The sequence below is a fragment of the Centruroides vittatus genome, unplaced genomic scaffold, assembly GCF_030686945.1.
Source record: "Centruroides vittatus isolate TY-2023 unplaced genomic scaffold, ASM3068694v2 contig_1078, whole genome shotgun sequence".
Lineage (NCBI taxonomy): Eukaryota > Metazoa > Arthropoda > Arachnida > Scorpiones > Buthidae > Centruroides > Centruroides vittatus.
Genome location: NW_027120693.1, coordinates 1,022,559 through 1,038,879, shown reverse-complemented (window position 1 = coordinate 1,038,879; position 16,321 = coordinate 1,022,559). Strand labels below are relative to the sequence as shown.

Below are 16,321 nucleotides of genomic sequence, written 5' to 3'. Positions count from 1 at the left end.
ATAATTTAAGTTACTGATCTAATCATTTACAAGATAGACTGAGGAACATATTATAGTATATAAACAAAATCAATCAATTATCCAAATTACATTCAAGACAAGGAAGAATAACCTTGGAAACTGTCCTTTTGCTTTCTTTATGGTTAAAATTATTTTCTTCTCTTCTGCCTCCACCGCATCCGTAGGACATGCCAGATCACTTCCCGTTTCCTAAATTCTGTTCTCTTCTGGATGGTCTTTTAATTATCTATATCGATTCTTTTCATTTTTTCCGTTACAATTATAAACGTTATTCTCGTGCACATTTCGGTCTCGATCCGACTGTGGTCTTAAATAATTCATAGCAGTGAGTTAATGTGGCACTTAAATAACAAAAATGTTGCGGCACGTGCTCGCCTCTAAAACGTTAATATTGCTACTACCAATTTTTACTGCTTGTTTACGATTGCTTTTATCAACATCTGCAGTTACTTACATATATTTCTGCTGTTCACAGGAAATTATGTGACTGGAATTCTTAACAATTAAACAATAATTAATTTTTTATATTTAAAAAATCATACCACGTTTAGTTTATTTCAAACTCGTTACTATAATTCTGTTTCTATTAGTTTTCATTACTTCTTTATGCCCGTACAGTTGACGTTTATACATATTATTTTCAGATTTTACAACTTTTACTGTGTGTGTCTGTATTTCGTAACCTTTACTATTACAATCTTTGGCTACTGCAGAGTTTTGATAACTGTATATTATGGCTATTATATATTTACAAGAAACATATAAGAGTGTAAACATTGCAAAATACAGTTATGTATAGTAAAAGTTGTAAAATCTGAAAATAATATGTATAAACGTCAACTGTACAGGCATAAAGAAGTAATGAAAACTAATAGAAACAGAATTATAGTAACGAGTTTGAAATAAACTAAACGTGGTACGATTTTTTAAATATAAAAAATTAATTATTGTTTAATTGTTAAGAATTCCAGTCACATAATTTCCTGTGAACAGCAGAAATATATGTAAGTAACTGCAGATGTTGATAAAAGCAATCGTAAACAAGCAGTAAAAATTGGTAGTAGCAATATTAACGTTTTAGAGGCGAGCACGTGCCGCAACATTTTTGTTATTTAAGTGCCACATTAACTCACTGCTATGAATTATTTAAGACCACAGTCGGATCGAGACCGAAATGTGCACGAGAATAACGTTTATAATTGTAACGGAAAAAATGAAAAGAATCGATATAGATAATTAAAAGACCATCCAGAAGAGAACAGAAATTAGGAAACGGGAAGTGATCTGGCATGTCCTATGGATGCGGTGGAGGCAGAAGAGAAGAAAATAATTTTAACCATAAAGAAAGCAAAAGGACAGTTTCCAAGGTTATTCTTCCTTGTCTTGAATGTAATTTGGATAATTGATTGATTTTGTTTATATACTATAATATGTTCCTCAGTCTATCTTGTAAATGATTAGATCAGTAACTTAAATTATCTTGTAGATATTACATTTGTATTTCTAAACTGAATTAATGTACCTCTAAAGTCAATAGTAATGTAGCGATGGTTATCATAAGTTTTGTTTTTTGGAATTTCTATCATTGTTAATCCAATAATCCAATTTGAAAAGGACCAGAAAGGCCAAAAATGTATTTTGGAAAGTGTGAATTAAATTTGCTGTGGATATAATATGCCTGGTTCATTGGTTCTACTTAACTATGTTTCTTTAAATTTAAATATGTGCTTCTTGTCCTTAACTACTTATGTCTTTGTCTACTTTGGACTTTATTCTGAGCTAGGATTTGTTATACTGAGGAAAATGAATCACACAAGTCCTAATTCACAAGAAAGTCCAAAATAGACAAAGACATAATAATGTTTTTTGTAAATTTATAATTGTTGTTACCCTACGAAATTTATTTATGATACTGAAAAAGCAGTTTAATAAATAAGTTAATACTTATTAATATTAGGTTATTATATTAGGTTAATATTAGGTACGTGTTTTAAATATAATGAAATGTTAACTAAAGACACCAGACTGTTCTATCTATATTCAGTTTATGGCATCTAATGTCGCCTTCTGACCTCCAGGAACTCTCTCCATCTCTCTCTATCCATACAGCTTTCCTCTTTAATCCTGTTTTCACTACATGCTAAGTTTACTCTGTTGTACCAAGTTTGTCTGGGTATTCCTCTCTTTTTCTTTTTTTGTGGAATGTATTCCATTGACATTTTCAGGGGTCTCTCATCACTCATTCTTTTTACATATCCAAACCAAATAAGTTGTTTCCTCTTTATTTCTTCCAAAACTGTCTCCTTCAATCCCATTAGGTCTTTGATTCTTTCATTAGTTATTCTTTCTCTTTTTGAGATTCTACACGATCTTCTCAATGCATCCATTTCAACCGTTGTTACTTTTCTCTTCTCTTCCCAGTCATTCTCCATGCCTCCGTCCTGTATAACAGAATGCTTTTAACAATAGCATTATATATTATTTTTTTCTTGATCTAGTTATTTTTTCACTCCACCATATTCCATTTAATCTTTTGACTGCTCTCTTACCTTGTACTAATCTTGTATTAATTTCTAATGTATCTCTTCCATCTTGTTGAATTTGTATTCCAAGATAATTGTACTGTTTACATCCCTCAATCCTTTCTCCTTCTTCCAGTTCCATGTCTGCTTTAGCCCCTCCTAGGCATAAATATTTTGTTTTACTCATGTTTTTACATATAAACCTACTTTAAAATATTCCTCTTTTATTTTTCTTGTCATGTATTCTAGATCATCCTTATCTTCTGCCATTATCACCTGATCATCTGCAAATTACAATTTTATTAACTAAAGACACCAGACTGTTCAACTTCCTTTATTCAATTCTTTACCTTGGTCAACAGATTAGTTAAGACTTGAAAGCCCGAAACATGTCTAGACAAAGGAAATATTAAAACTAAATTTGCTATATTTTATTAATTTAACTTACTCTTATTATACAACATTGAAACATGCAGCCTTGTTCTTTTTAATTGTTAAATACTTTCAATGTCTACAGAAAATGAGTTATTAACGTTGATATCTAAACAAAGACAATTGTTTTTGACTCGAAAACAATTAAATTTCAAAATTTGGTCTAAAGTTAAGTAATTAAGTCACAATCTTGCACTAAGATTAATATTTAACTTTAATTGGGATGCAATTTGAAACAATTGTAGACCTATGAATTTCCACTGTAATCCATCTGTCTTTCGTTAATCTTGAGAATGAAGTTAGATAGATGAAAGACAAGACCTTAGATGAAAGATATGGAAACCATAGGGGTAGGAGGCCCCAATTAACTATATACGAACTTCTGGTGTGCACCGAAAGTCATGTTATTTTAATTCAAAAATTTCCCCTGAAAGGACCCTGATAATCAGCACAACTCTATTGCTAACAGAAAAGTATGATGTACAGGGGGGCAAGACACTACTAATTTGAGGTGGAGAGTATATAATTTAAATTAAAAAATTGCAACCTAGCATTGTGATTATGTCACAATAAATAATTGCTTGTTAAATAATTTAAAAAATCCTGAAAGAAAAGGATAACCTGAAGTAGGATTAAAACACCCTACTTCTGCACAGTAAGCATTACCAGTTTAATAATAATCTCCACTTCTGAATCTAAACTAAGCTAGACTGTTTAACGGAATCGTCAGGCCGACTGATTTGCAACTGCATGCAACAAATTTTGATTTACTACTGATTCAAAAAATCCAGCAACATTTAAAACTGCATATGGCACCACCTGCTACAATATTTTATTTAAAAAGTTTTTATATTTTTAATTATACATAAAATGGCAAAAAGAAACTTAATTTTGAGGATAGGGATGAATTTAATAAAAAATTGTAAATACTAATGACGAGTAAAATGATCATTAAGTCCAACCCTCTGGAGATATGACACACGACTCCCTTTATCTCCCCATCCCATTGATCTTTAACCACCAAAATTTAATAGCATCAATTCCTCTAATAAGCAAACTTCTCTGCAAAAGTTAAGAAATTTTTGACAAAAAGTACAGGAGTTATTAAGCTTCAAACAGAGTGAACAAAATCACGTCCCACACGCACAGACTAAATGTCCATACATACAGAAAAACCCCCGAATTTTTTGCATTTCTCGACGTTTCAAGGTGCTCCGAGTCCAAAACTGTAAAAATCTCGGGACGTCACTTTTTGATCACTTGCCACGCTTTCCCGCTATTACGTATAACAGAGCCAGGAAAGTAAAATTTTAAATGGCAAGAAATAGCTGCGTTACCTAAACATATTTATTTCAATGTACAAAATCATAAGAAAATTGCTTCAAGTGTCAAAAACACGAGAGACTTTTTTATTTTCAAAAGAAGGAGATAACATTTAATAGCTTGACAAACATTTTTAGCCTAATTAATAGGCCATCTTCAGATAAAAAAAACAAAAATCGTAAGCATACAATTTCAATCTTTTATTTTAACAGGCATTCCATAATTAATGTTACAAATTCATTAAATGTTTTGCTGGAATTTATTAAACTTCATTTTTCAAAACTTTCCGACAATGTTTCTAAGAAAACACGCTTACCGCTAACATAAGCTTTACAACGTTTACTCATTGACTTCATTTTCACCCGTTACGCCCGGGCGCAGGCAATTTGACTCATTCATTAAAGTTATCCATACTAAAAACTGATAATTTCTCTGAAAAAAAAGTTTATTTAACTAAACAGTCTTAATTTACATATTATAAAATTTAAGAATTTGTTATTCGTTTGTATAGCATAATAAACTTCTAAGTTATAATTTTAAACAAATATTTGATAAATTCTAATGTTCTCGGGAATTCTTTCCGATTTGCATTCCGATAACGGATTTTATAAATTTAGGATTAAATATTTATAAGTCAAACGAGAAAAATAACATTTGAAGTTTACATAAGACTGTTTAAGTAAATCTTGAAATATTTACTTTATAAATTATAATGAACTTTACTAATTTAATGTATTTTCATTTAATTAGATATACGACTGCCTTTAATAGACAAGTTTAAGTTACATAATATTACTGACTTATTATTCCAAAATCTGCAATTTTATCAATTTACAAATGTTTAATCTCATTGTCTTAAAGATGTAGTGAATAAATTAGAAACTTCTATACCGGAGTACTATATCATAGACGTACCTCTCTTTGCCTTTTACCGGTGTGCTCCTTCCAACTAAATAAAGCGGTTGCAAACGTTTTTGAACCTTTAACGACTCTTCTTCAGGCAGTACAAACGTTATGATTGGAAACACAAATTCAAATAGGAACTTTCGTACTGCCTGAAGAAGAGCCGTTAAAGGTTCAAAAACGTTTGCAACTGCTTTATTTAGTTGGAAGGAGCACACCGGTAAAAGGCAAAGAGAGGTACGTCTATGATGTAGTGAATATCGTCATAAGAATGAATATAATTAAAAAATTCTGTATGTAAATGGAGATATAATTATAAATTGTAGAAAATGAAAGTAATGTGAGCTATTACAGTAGAGCATCGATTATCCGACCCCCGATTAACCGACCGCGTTCTAGTCGGCAAATTCAAATGTCCGCTAGTGATGTGGTGCTACAATATTTGGCTATGTCTTGGCTACTTTAATATTATTTTTGTTAAATAATATTAAAGTATTATTAATAATATAATATTTTTTTAAATTTTTGCATGTTTTAGCTGGCAGCACTGGCTCGACCATGAAAGGGAGGCTAGTATTTAAACCAGGCCTAATACACTATACTAATGTATTTTTTCATACTTTTCGGTTATCTGACTTTTCAGTTATCCGACCAACCCCAGTCCCCAATTAAGTCGGATAATCGATGCTCTACTGTATTTATTGTAGCATCATCACAATGCCAGGCCGCAATTTTTCATCACAATGCTTTGAATTTTAGTGTCTTGCACCTGTACATCATACTTTTCCTGTTAACAACACAGTTGTGCCAATCACCATCTAACTCCAATCAGGAGAAAAGTTTTTCATTGAAATAATGTCACTTCCGGTCCTAACCGAAAGTCTGTATATAGTTAATCGGGGCCTCCTGCCCCAAAGATTTCCTATCTAACTCTGTTTTCAAGATGAAGGAAGGATAGACAAACACTAGTAGGAATTTATAGGTCTACAATTTTTGAAAATCGAGGCCCCATAAATTAAATCATCTTATTTCCTACATCATTAAAGAAAAGTCTTTGCGACATTTGGAAAAATGTTTTATCAATAACATTAGCCTAAAACAGATGCAAATAGAAGATAAAAGGAATATTTAGCATACATTGGATATTCTTTAAACAATATTCATGTTATTTTATATTGGAGTAATTACTGATTCTTCAGGATCATTTCGAGAGCATATGAAATACTATAGTAAATGGGAAATATTATAAACTAATAATATGGATATGGTTAGTATTAGAGGACAATTTGAAGCACATATCAGAGATTCTACACCTACTAATTCATTGTCTTTTGACTCCTCCTTGTTAATTTAAAAGCCCTAAACAATTCCTTAATTAAAAAACAAAGAGTGTACAAACTGTCTACCTTCTATTTTGGAAATCATGGCAAAAAATTCCACTTAAACTCTAGATACCACTAGAGAATGATGTTGGCACTCAAAGGTGGGCTGAATAGTTTGAAGGTAGTAGAGTTAAAATCTGACTTTTCTTCTTGATCTCCAAGAAAAACAGAGACTTATATGTATAAGAAATTTAGAAGAATAAAGTTTGATTGAACAAAAGATAAAAGCATTTACATCCTTTTTATCTTTTCTATAAATTATCATGATGTATTCTAGTTCAAGATCTTTAACTAGTACACATCATGATAATTTAAAATTTGCATATCAACATACCATTGGTTAAATATTAGTATTCATGTTACAAAGCTATTGATTGTAAACTAACATTGCTTTGACATAAGATGATTTTAAGTGCTTTTAAGTTTATTTTATTTTATTAATTTGCCACTGATAATGATATTTGTTGATCTTATAATTCAGAGAAACAAGATTATCAAGGATTTTGCAGTTTTGGATGAATAATTAATAATGATTTTTGCATCAACCATTTGTAGATATTGTTAAACATTTATATCATCGTTCTTTGTTAGAAGTTATCCACCTACAAATCAAAGCCAAACTGCCAAAGTTTTATGCAAGCAAAAAATACGACAAGTTAAACAAATAAATAGCAAAGATATTTACTATTTTAATTATGAAACTATATAACATCCTCTCATCATCTGTATTCACATGGAATATAAGAGAAAATGAAGATCGTGGACCTTCAAAGAGTATGTGGCTTCACAGCCATTTTTTCGTTTGTCCATTCTAAAATTCCTTTGTCTCCTTTCTCTTTTTGTTCATCACTTGTTCCTGTTACTACTTCCTGTTCTCTCTCTCCCATTCTTTAGTGATTGTCCAGGCAACACATTAACTCACCTGTCCTCCCAAAAGAATAGATCCAGAAATCATTGAGAGGATCATGACAATTAATTGGCCTTAACCATATATATGAAATAAAAGGAGTATCGAGAGAAGTTTCCCCAGGAGATTCTGGAAGTGTGAACAGTGCAGTTAGAACAAGAAAAACAAAGCAGTTATCCTTAAAAGACAATATGTTCCTGAACTGAAGGTATCAAGGTACCAAGCTGGAGAAAAACTTAAGATTTAGATTTATTCCCTGATTAGAAAAGTAAGATCAGGAATTAGTCTGGTGGTAATAAAGACTGACTGGTGACTGGAAGTGAAATTTGTATCTCAAGATTGGACAAAAAAAAAAACATGAGAGTATAGCTAATTAATAAACTGAAACTTTTTAATAAACACCGTCATGCACAAAAAACACCTTCCTTACTTATTTTAGCAATGTTTATGAATTACAAACACTTTCAGCCGCATTTAGAGGCCTCCTTCCACTAAAAAACCGTTTGGTAGATGGCAGCCTTTTACTTGAAGAAGGCCTATAAATGTGGCTGAAAACATTTGTAGTTCAGAATAAGTGTTGCTGGAATAGTAAAAAAGGTGTTTTTAGGACATGTAGGTGCTTACGATGAAAAGGGTAGTCCACAGTAAGTGATATCTCCATTGTTTGTCTACTAGGACCACATGTTGCCAACACTCTTCTGCCCTCCTTTGTCACTGTTTCCCTTTTCTTTTTTTTTCTTTTACTAACTATACCACATGTATTGAATGTATTACATTTATATATTTGTTGTTTCATGGAATAAACTGGATATAGGTCGAAACTGTCCATTGTCAACATTTCATTTACCAATTTTAAATCTACATTTTCTACAGTAAACTTAATGGGTCACCCCTAGGAAGTAACTGTAGCCGATATCTATATCATTATGCCTTATATGTATTTTGCCCTCATTTATTAAAACTTTGTTTATCCTTTTTTTTTTCTTGTCTGTATTTGTGGTTGTATCCTGATTATTCTAAATACTCGTGGGAACTTACAGTTAGAGGTTTCATTAGAAAATAGGTCAATTTTAAAATACTGACAATTGACTTAATGACAACAGTCTGGTCTCGACAGGTCTCGGGCACAATATATTGGGTTTCTCGTATAACACAGTCATATTATATGAGAAACCTGATATATCGTGCCCGAGACCTGTCGAAAGCTTCCAGTTAACACAACTTTGAGTTAGCGCCATTTGACTTAGCAAGATTTTACTGTATTAATTTATAACTTTATCATATTTTTTTAGATTTATTGTTTTAATTTTTATTATATTGAACTGCTCTATAATTTTTATACATATAATTTTTACTTTCTATTCTATTTATGCTTTATTGTGCAGATAATGTCTCAAGTTGGTTCAAAAACATTACAGCATTAATAGATAGGAGTTTAGTTTGTTAATCTGATAGTATTTATTATTATTTATTGCAATTCACAGATTTATCAGTAACACTTTCAAACAAACATTAATGGTCTGTTGAATCACAATATTTTGTACTTTTCTTACAGTTGTGTTAATTCTATGAAAGAACAGACATTAAATGACAAGATTAAATGTTGTTAACAGCTGTAAGTCAATATTTTTCCCATTAATGTTAATACTATTAATAAGAAATAAGTTGTGTATTCTGAAACCGTGTCTTCTTTTATCTGTTTTTATCTTCACGACTAGGTGCATAGACAGACACAGGGCACAAACACGGACGTCAAGAGTATATGCTAGAAGATGTTCGATGTTAAGTCAAGAAACCTTAACTGTAATAGTACTTTTAACTGTAAACATATTTTAAACTATAATGGTACTTTAACATTAAAACAATTTTAACTGTAAATAAGTCATTTTAAACGGAATGTATACTCGTCAACACCACCTACAAGAAATCCCGGAAGTCATGCCGACAGACGAGGGGCTTATGCCCGAAACGCGTATCAGCCTATAGGAAATTCTGAATAAAGATGATGTAGAAATGCCCTGTGTCTATCTACGCACTTAGTCGTGAAGATAAAAAAAGAAATAAGTTTTTAACATGACATAAACCACTAATAAATAAATAAATAAAACATCTCATTTGGCTCTCTTTACAAGGTTAAATTCCATCGACGAATTTCCGTAAATTCGACGTAAATCCAATTGACGAATTTTGATTAGTAAAATTCCGTAATTTTACTAATCAAAATTATTTATAAACCATTTTTAGGTAGTAAATTACAAATATAATTTTCCTAATTTTTTTAAAAATTTACTTAAAAATAAGTGAAATCTCTTCTTCTCCAAGAAACACCTACACACAGAATAATCGCAAAAAAATTTAATCTGATATGCTTAAAATATAATTAAACCCATTAATATAAATTTTTATTCGGTTTGAATTTAATTTCCGTATTTGAAGATTAAAATTTCGAGTAACAAAACACAACGTAAATTTAATCATTAAATAAGAATATTCATAACTTTCTTGTTAAGAACTGCACTGTCTGTTTACTTAAAGTATGGGAGAAATAATTAACTGACATTGTACTTGATGATTGCGTAGCTTTATATTAATCTTAATCAATCATTTTCTATATTTAATTATTACTGAATCAATCACCGAATTAAAAATAACTAATTATTTTATTTTTAGAAACCTCGTTATCTTGAACTGGTTTATAATAAAGAATTTCATTATTTTTAAAATTAAAATTATTTTATGAGGTTGAATTGTTGTTTTTACTATTATAATCTTCCCAAAAAACACAAAATGTGTGTATTTTATTTCTTGAAAAAGTCATTTACAAAGTAAATAATATAGCTTAATTCTAAATATAATACTGAAAATCAAATTACGCAATTTAATTTGTTTTAAAGCGTAATTATGTAACAACTCATCCATTGAATTTAAGCTAAGAATGCTTTAAAATTCCTAAAAAAAATTTTTTTTAAATCAATTTTTAAATTCTATTTCCATTTGAAATGGTAGAACAATAAAAAAAAAAAAAAAAAAAAAAAGAATATTTCTCAAGGATATTTCTGTAAACGTGAATACTGAAAAAAGCTGGCAAGGACTCTTGCTCGACTTTCCTGGCATTCAAACAGAAGGTTAAGGGTTAAGAGGATCGTTAGAAAGTCCAATAACTTTCAATTACACTAGAATATAAAATTTAAGCAATAACAAAGTAGTTTTCTTTAATTGTGATAAAAATCTCCATTAAAGAAAAAATTATTTAAATTTAAAATGTAATAAGACACATTCCTACATCTTCGGCACCTAGCAGATTTACCAAAATGTCCTCACTGCGACAAAGAAGAAACAGCACACCACTTCTGGCTCGACTGCCCCCACTACGACAGACCCCGCCAAACCCTCGGAAGGGTGTTGTCCCTAAACATCAATCTGACTCGCTTCCTAACACCGATTTACTGGCCGTCGTCAACAACTTCAACTCGCCAACACATAGGAGCTCTGGAACAATATATCTAGGACACAAACCATCCGAAATAAGCACCAGGCGGCGGCCTATCAGAGAACATAGCCAAGAGGCTGAACTCTCCATATCAATGCTCAGACAAGACAAGACACCAGTTGAAAGTTAAAATTGCATGTAATATCTGTTGTGAGATGTCACTAAAAAATAACTTTTATATTATTAATTATTATAAAAAATCAAAAAAAGATTTAATTTTGAGGTAGAGATGTGTTTTTAAAAATGTTGTAAATACCAATAACGAGTAAAATTTTCATTAAATCCGATCCCACTCAAGATACGAAATGTGACCTCTTCTATCTCCCCACTCCCTCAAGTTCTTTATTCCAAAATTTAATTTATTTATTAAGTACATTTGGAAACATCAAAGATGACTGTATTCCACCCCCCTGATAACAAGAAATAAATGATCCCCAATAAAATAATAACAAAATACGGTTAATGTTACCTGTGGTAGCGAACATGGCGGCTCGTCTCTGAAACAGTGGGAACGCACGTTCTAACCTAACCTATTTTAATAAATTACCCCTATTCTAATAATTTGGTTGGCAATAATTATAGTAATTTATTAGAATAGGTTAGGTTAGGTCAGGTTAGAACGTGCGTCCCCACTGTTTCAGAGACGAGCCATCATGTTCGCTACCATAAGTAACATTAACCCAAAATATAAAAGACAATAAAAATTATCAACAAAGCAAAACAAAAGTTACATTATGTATTATATAAACTAGATTTACATTTATTTTTTAAAAAATTAAAATTACAATATAGGTATGGTTCCACAGGCTGTGTGAGAGATGCTATATAGTAAGGAAAAAAAAAGATCTTTGCGAGAGAGAGAAAGGCAAAAATATGGGACAAAGAAGCATAATGTATAGCCTCAATGCCCATTATATATAAGTTACAGTGATGTAATTTAATTTCTTAATCTTTACTCCATCCTGCGATATTAAATAGAACAGATATCCACACCCGCACACACCTTTTTCCCCATGTTTTGAGTTTTTTGGGTTTAGTAAATGTCAAAATTTGCAAAAAAAAAAATTCTAGAAATATATAAACAAGAACAGAATGGTAAGTGCATAAACATAAGAGAGGCGCAATCTTCATCAAATGGCTGAAAGATCTGCAGTTAGACTGATAGCTTCGTGTTATACGTTGTATTAATTTCGTCGGGAAATTTACTTTATATTTGTTTAACTATATGTTTTCAAATTATTAGAATGTTTTTAAAGATGTTTTGAATTATTTGAATTGATTTTTTGGTTTGGGAGATTTCTAATATTGTTTAAATTTAATTGAGTAGAAAGATTGCGAAATTTGATGGTGGCTGCTAAAGGCAATCAAAAACATTAGCTTGTTATTGAACATATTGCTGGAAGATAGGTTAGTTGTTTTTATTTTTAGTGGGATATGTCTTAGAGTTGAAGCGACTTGTTGCTACTTTTATTTTTATTTAATCAGAAGCACCATCACGTACCACTATGAGTAATGCATTCTCCCCAAAAGAGTAAACTCCATTAAAATCTGACAAATGAACACATGTCTAAAGAAGTTTCTAACTTTGATCTAGTACACCTAACTCTGCTGGTTTATTTCAGAAATAATATAATTTCATTTGTAAGACTAGACAACTTTAACATAATAAAAACTAGAGGAAGAAATAATACAATTTCCTCAAGCTTATAACCAGATATGACACACACTGTACAGCAAAAATTACTTAACTTAAATTCTTGACAAAAATCTAAATAACTTAAATATTTTCCACATTAGGAAAATCTTTCCTTCAGCTTAATGGAATGAAGTTTGATGATGTTAAAGAGCGGGCATTGACATATTTGATGCATAGACATTTTGTATTATTGTACATTTTTGTATATAGACATTTCCGAGTCTCTTTATCAGAATCCCACATTATAATTTAATATATTATAGTTTTGATTAAAGTAAGCAAGGTAAATGACCTTGCATACTTTAACTAACAATTGCAAAACAATTTCCAGTAAAGGTGAACATCTACTGTCCAAGGGATATCACTATTGTATAAAATAAAGGATAAAAAAATAAGAAATCAAACAGAAGATACAGTTTCAAAATACATAATAGCTACAATAAATAAAGTTTTCTTTAAAAGTAAACAATTCGTTTCTCTTTATTCCATCAACAATATTTAATTTATAATGACGGATAAATAGTTGATATCCTTTATATATCTTATAAAATTATTTAAAGTTATTTTATTTTTGGTTTGGTATACTGGGACAACGAAGTGGCGCTTAATCAACACTGGGCGAGTTTTCCATCTTTATTTAGTTATTTTATTTTGTTTCTAAAATTAACGAATGTGCTGGATTAACTGTAAAGAAGTCTAAGTCAAAAAAAAAAAAAAAAACACATTGAATTTATTTCAGAAACTACCTGTAAAATTTTACAATTATATAAAGAAAAGACATAATATAGAACAACCGCACACCGGGGTTTATAGTACAAATCGCTACTCACAAAATAGCATTCGATGTTACGTAGAAACTTTTATGTTCGATACTGTTAAACGTGTGATTCTGTTCTTTTTTCGTATTTAAAAATCGTTCCTAACGATTCTTTACCTGAGGAAGGACCAAGGAGGGGTCTGAAAGCATTTGTAGTGACTATTAAATTTTATTTTGCACCGGTTATAGGTTTTCTTGTGAGTAGCGATTTGAAAAGACTTATTTTACAAGAGTGAAAATCAATCAAAATTGTTTGCATTTCTCAACATTTCAAGATCACAAGTCCAAAAATTAAAAATCTTGGGGTTTTTCTATATGTATGCAGGTTTGTGTGTGTAGTGAAGACACGATTTTGTTCACCCACTTTGAAGCTGTGCTTTTTGTCGAAAATTTCGGAAATTTTGCAGAGAGGTTTGTGTATTAGAAGATTGACGCTATTAAATTTTGGTGGTTAAAGGTCAAGGGGTGGTAGATAGAGGGGGGTCGAGTGTTGTGTCTTAAGTAGGGTCAGACTTAATAAAGATTTTACTCATTATTAGCATTTAAAATATTTATAAAACTTATCTTTACCCTCAAAATTAAGCTTTACTCCTCAACTGTATGCAATTTAAAGAATTTTTAAAATGTGTTTGATTGGGCACTTGGTGTGATAAACTCTTATTTAAGATAACCGTTGTAAATATAAATCAAATACTATAATTTAATATAATAGAAGGGTTAGAAGTACAAAATAATCTAACAATCTTAATCTTTGTTGTTGTTATTTTTTGCCCGAGCAATGAAGAGATCATCTGCTAATTAGTAATATAAAAAGTTTTTAAAATATCATAACAGATGGTGCCCCACACAATTTTAAATGTTTTTGCCAGAAAAGATGCACAACTCACTGGATTTTTTTTAGTGAATGACTTTAAAACTAGTTAAGTAACACTGTATCAGCGTGTAGTCTGAGCGAGGCTGCTCTCACCTTCATTTTCTAGATTATGAAGGAAAAGAGAGAGAAAGAATCATTCGTTCTCGACAATATATTTGATTTCTATTGTATCATTTAAAAGTACAAATATAAGGTCAGAATAAGCCATTAATTAATTGCTATGCCAACATATCATGAAATTCTATCAGTATCGGCCTTGGACTTACAAATTTAGATCGAGTATGCTAAGGTAAGGGAAAACTGTCTACAAGATTGCAATATACTGCCATCGTTCGAAGAGCGTGTTATGGGGATTATTGGAAACAGATTACCATAGATGAAAGGTCCCTGATAGCTATCAAATTCCACTAAAATAAACATAGAAAGAGCTGGAGGGGAAGCATTAGGAACATATATAATGTAATGTATAGTTCCTAGTGAACCATTGATGAGACCTCCTTGGACCCATAAGTTGACTCTTGGCATGATTCTGGCATTAACTGAGAGATTAAAATACTCGGAGGAACCAAGAGCTGAGTCAACTTTGGACAAAGGCAGGGCAATATCTGGAGTGTTTTCAGATGCTATATAAGCAACAGGGCACCCAGTTGACTGCAAGTAGTCTTTGTTGCTTTGTTTAACTTGCTCATTTGTTGAATATAGCTCTACTGTTGTTTGGAACTGATCAAGTTCATATCTGGATAAATAGGCTCGATAGACACTGTCATGTAGGACGTAGCCTTAGTCAACTCATTTTGACATGTAAAACTGAAGAAAAATGCAACCTTCGTTTTGACCCCTATCTCCAGTTCTACAAAAATGGATCATTTTTGAGAGTTGAAATTTTAATCAGTTCATCCTTGAGTGATGATGAGTCGTCCTAGAAAATTTCATCAAGATCAGACAACTCATTCTAGAGTTATGTTGTTGACAAGGGATGCATGAAGTCAAGTGTTAGTCGTCACTCAGCTCCGCCTCGCTCCAACAAATATATATTCTTAATTATACAGAGACAATTGACCATTTCTGACCACATAATCTGATTTTTATTGCTTGAAGTTTAGCATACATTTATATGTTAAGTGAAGGGAAAAAGTTTGTAAAAAGCACAACCCAATCAATCATTAGAGCATTAGCCAATGCCTCTGCCAATTGTCATCTGACTGTGACTATAACATGTATTATCAAAATTAAATATTTATTTAAATTATTAAGTTACAACTACTACCGTACGACATCGGACTAATTATGAAGAACATAAACCTTTTTGTTACAAAAACGTACATTTATTAGTCAAATATGCCAGATTTACAGGCTAAAATTAGGTTAATACTTAGTTAATTAAAACTATATGTAATTTGATCTAAAGGAGCCAGTAATATTAGAGTAATATTAATTATTAATAAATTCATTACTTAATCCTTGATGTCACTGATTCTTTTATTTATCCTGACTGACAAGATTCTAGAAGAAAACAATAATCCAGAACCATTAAAAATTGAGCTTGGTTATTGTATTGGGCTGAACTTATAAATTCCATGAAAGATATCAAAAACTTAAGCTTAACTCAATAAAGGATCCAAGAAATACCTTAAAATTGATAAATCTTAAATCTAATACAGTTTTATGAACATTAATCGCATGCTTGTAATGGGTATCCAGAAAAAAAATCTATACCGAATAGCCGCGGCTCTAGCTAATTAGCCAATAATTTTTAATTACAATGCACATGCAGTATTTTGAAAGTATGCAGAATGCTGTAGAACATTCTGAACGAACTGTATATTGCATTCTCCAACATTTCGAGAGTGGATTACCACAGAGAAGAAAAGGGTCTGGTATTGTGGCAAAGTTTAAAAAATTGAAAAGAGCACTTAAAGACAGTGACAAGGTTCAACTTAATCTGTAACCCCTA

At 31.0% G+C, this 16,321-nt stretch overlaps 1 protein-coding gene across 3 annotated transcripts in view; it reads right to left on the bottom strand.

The window, feature by feature from the left end:
• S6kII (Ribosomal protein S6 kinase II) overlaps positions 1 to 16,321 on the bottom strand; it is a 107,145-nt gene that overhangs the window by 55,754 nt on the left and 35,070 nt on the right. The window lies entirely within an intron of this gene.